We start from the raw sequence: 4,078 nt of genomic DNA, 5'->3' as shown, positions 1-4,078 counted from the left end.
GGACCCCATGTCTGTTCCTGTGGGTGGTAGTGGACCCCATGTCTGTTCCTGTGGGTGGTAGTGGACCCCATGCCTGTTGCTGTGGGTGGTAGTGGACCCCATGTCTGTTGCTGTGGGTGGTAGTGGACCCCATGTCTGTTGCTGTGGGTGGTAGTGGACCCCATACCTATCCTGTGGGTGGTAGTGGATCCTATGTCTGTTCCTGTGGGTGGTAGTGGACCCCATGTCTGTTCCTGCGGGTGGTAGTGGACCCCATGTCTGTTCCTGTGGGTGGTAGTGGACCCCATGCCTATCCTGTGGGTGGTAGTGGACCCCATACCTATCCTGTGGGTGGTAGTGGACCCCGTACCTATCCTGTGGGTGGTAGTGGACCCCGTACCTATCCTGTGGGTGGTACTGGACACCATACCTATCCTGTGGGTGGTAGTGGACCCCGTACCTATCCTGTGGGTGGTAGTGGACCCCGTACCTATCCTGTGGGTGGTACTGGACACCATACCTATCCTGTGGGTGGTAGTGGACCCCATGCCAATCCTGTGGGTAGAATTGGAAAAGGTTATAGACACACATGATGTGTTTAGGAACTGAACCTCACGGCTCATTTAGCTAACCAAGTAACAGTGAAAAAGCTAATTTCGCAGTTATGTAAAACTGGTGCAAGTTTTTAAGAATACTATATTTTTATATATTATTAGCAAGGATGTATTTTTTTGGGTGAATGTATTTTTGGTAATTTTGTTTTGTTTCATCGCTGAAATTAAATTTTCACACAAGACTTAATCCATGATTAGATATCGTTGAAAAAAAAAAGTTTCATTTGCGGAGAGATAGGGGCATGTTTTTATTATGGGTATTAATTAAATTTTCACACAAGACTTAATCCATGATTAGATATCGTTGAAAAAAAAAGTTTCATTTGCGGAGAGATAGGGGCATGTTTTTATTATGGGTAGATGAACAAATGTGTAGATAGGTAAGGAAGGATGTGAGTAGACTCACATCCTCAGACTCACCTATGTTCTGACAGGCTGATTAAAGGAGCCCACGACGCCTGTAGTGGGTTACGGGCTCACCATAGACCGTGCTACTTGGAATTTTATGTTCCGAGTGGCAGAATTTAAAACAGTAACAGCAGTAGCCTGTAGTGGGGGTCTTAGGTGGTAGATTCATCGTCAAATTCATTAAATTCATCTTAGAGAGACTAAGATGAATTTGAAGGAGTTGAGTGCCGTACAGAGAAGGTTGGCGGCAGACTCGCCCTTGTGAAAACGGTTGGGCACTATATAGCCATCCACGGCGGTCATCCATCCATTCTGGATGACTTATGCAGCTACACGATGAGAGAGAATTTTAAGTGTGTTCCCATATTAACAGTTTGAGTACATGTAACGGCATAGGAGGGCCATCCCTACCTATGGTAAGGTATGGATTTGGCTGAAAGTTAATAGAATTCCACCTATGTCGGTGGATTTATGCTTGCTGGTGGATGTTGAGTTTGATGACTCTGGTGGATGTAGAGTTTGATGACTCTGGTGGATGTAGAGTTTGATGACTCTGGTGGATGTAGAGTTTGATGACTCTGGTGGATGTAGAGTTTGATGACTCTGGTGGATGTAGAGTTTGATGACTCTGGTGGATGTAGAGTTTGATGACTGGTGGATGTTGAGTTTGATGACTCTGGTGGATGTAGAGTTTGATGACTCTGGTGGATGTAGAGTTTGACGACCCTGGTGGATGTTGAGTTTGATGAGTCTAGTGGACGTTGAACCGGTTTCCTAACTGATAAAATTTCTGATGGTGGCGGCACAGATAAAACATATATGGATATATTCGCTAACATATATGGATATATTCGCTAACATATATGGATATATTCGCTAACATATATGGATATATTCGCTAACATATATGGATATATTCGCTAACATATAACGCATAACACTGTTAGCCTTCCATGGTTTTTAATTGTTCTTTTCAAGCAAAGGTTTTAGCTTTTAATAAAGGTGATTTACAGTGGGCAGTTGGCAAAGTGAGTGGGTTTAAATAATTGGTTTTAATTATTTCATCAATGGCATTTAATTACACCGTTTTTTAAATATTGTATTTTATTTTAAAAGTCATTGAGAAGGAAAAGAATGATTTTTATGTTCATCTTTGCACCTCTTCCCATCCCGGCGTCATACGGCAATGAGCCCTAATTCAATCAATCAATCAATCAACAGTGTCACTCTATAACTGAAGTGTGAAGCAGAGCGACACGTTAAAGCCTTAATGGATTTAACTCACATAAAGCCAAAGGGATGAAAAAGTAAAAATATTGCTGAATTCGATGAATTTATACGACCGAAGACAAGAACGGGTTTTCTTCCTATTGGGGAGTGTTGTACATGCTGCTATGGCGGTGTGTCCACTCACAGGATGAGTGGCGCTGCCCAATACTGTCACTATGGTGGTGTGTCCACTCACAGGATGAGTGACGCTGCCCAATACTGTCACTATGGCGGCGTGTCCACTCACAGGATGAGTGGCGCTGCCCAATACTGTCACTATGGTGGTGTGTCCACTCACAGGATGAGTGGCGCTGCCCAATACTGTCACTATGGCGGTGTGTCCACTCACAGGATGAGTGGCGCTGCCCAATACTGTCACTATGGCGGTGTGTCCACTCACAGGATGAGTGACGCTGCCCAATACTGTCACTATGGCGGTGTGTCCACTCACAGGATGAGTGGCGCTGCCCAATACTGTCACTATGGCGGTGTGTCCACTCACAGGATGAGTGGCGCTGCCCAATACTGTTACTATGGCGGTGTGTCCACTCACAGGATGAGTGGCGCTGCCCAATACTGTCACTATGGCGGTGTGTCCACTCACAGGATGAGTGGCGCTGCCCAATAAACTCGCCCCTCGGGGCAAAATTTAAAAATTTAAGAACGGGGTGTATACGAAGACAGCTTCAACACACATTAGGCAGTAATGTGGTGGAGGCTGACTCCATACACAGTTTCAAATGTAGATATGATAGAGCCCAGTAGGCTCAGGAACTTGCCCATCAGTTGATTGACGGTTGAAAGGCGGGACCAAAGAGCTTGAGCTCAACCCCCACAAGCACAACTAGATGAGTATAGCTAGGTGAGTACACACCCACCAACAGTCAACATCATAAGTCTTATCACTCTTGTATGACACTGTTTACCAGAAAATGTATTTACTTAACACTTATACAATGTGGTTAACAACACTTTTCCTGTTGAATTCGACAGGAGTATTTTAAGCCAATTTGGCCTTGCGTAGTTGCAAAAGATTGCGAAACGTTTGTTTCTATATGCTAGCGTGTAGGGATTATAATTGCACAATTAAATCCCGCACGAGGCAGAAATAAATGGGCAAAGTTTCTTTCACCCTGAATGCCCCTGTTACCTAGCAGTAAATAGGTACCTGGGAGTTAGTCAGCTGTCACGGGCTGCTTCCTGGGGGTGGAGGCCTGGTCGAGGACCGGGCCGCGGGGACACTAAAAAAAAAAAAAAGCCCCGAAATCATCTCAAGATAACCTCAAGATAACCTTAACGTGATTTATCAGTGAGAAAATGGGCTTTCTTCAGGAACTTCTACTGATTTTCTCAGCTTGTAATTCTTTCTAGACATCCAAAATCAGCAGCACTTAAGAGGTTAAGCATAATAAGAGCGTAGAATGCATTCTCCAAGTTCATCTTCCACTACCACTTAAATGCATTCTCAAAGTTCATCCTCCACTACCACTTAAATACATTCTCCAAGTTCATCCTCCAGAACCACTTAAATACATTCTCCAAGTTCATCCTCCACTACCACTTAAATGCATTCTCCAAGTTCAACCTCCACTACCACTTAAATGCATTCTCCAAGTTCACCTTCCACTACCACTTAAATGCATTCTCCAAGTTCATCCTCCACTACCACTTAAATGCATTCTCCAAGTTCATTCTCCACTACCACTTAAATGCATTCTTCAAGTTCATCCTCCACTACCACTTAAATACATTCTCCAAGTTCATCCTCCCCTACCACTTAAATGCATTCTCCAAGTTCATCCTCCACT

The sequence above is a fragment of the Procambarus clarkii genome, chromosome 76, assembly GCF_040958095.1.
Source record: "Procambarus clarkii isolate CNS0578487 chromosome 76, FALCON_Pclarkii_2.0, whole genome shotgun sequence".
Lineage (NCBI taxonomy): Eukaryota > Metazoa > Arthropoda > Malacostraca > Decapoda > Cambaridae > Procambarus > Procambarus clarkii.
This window is presented reverse-complemented; position numbering follows the sequence as displayed.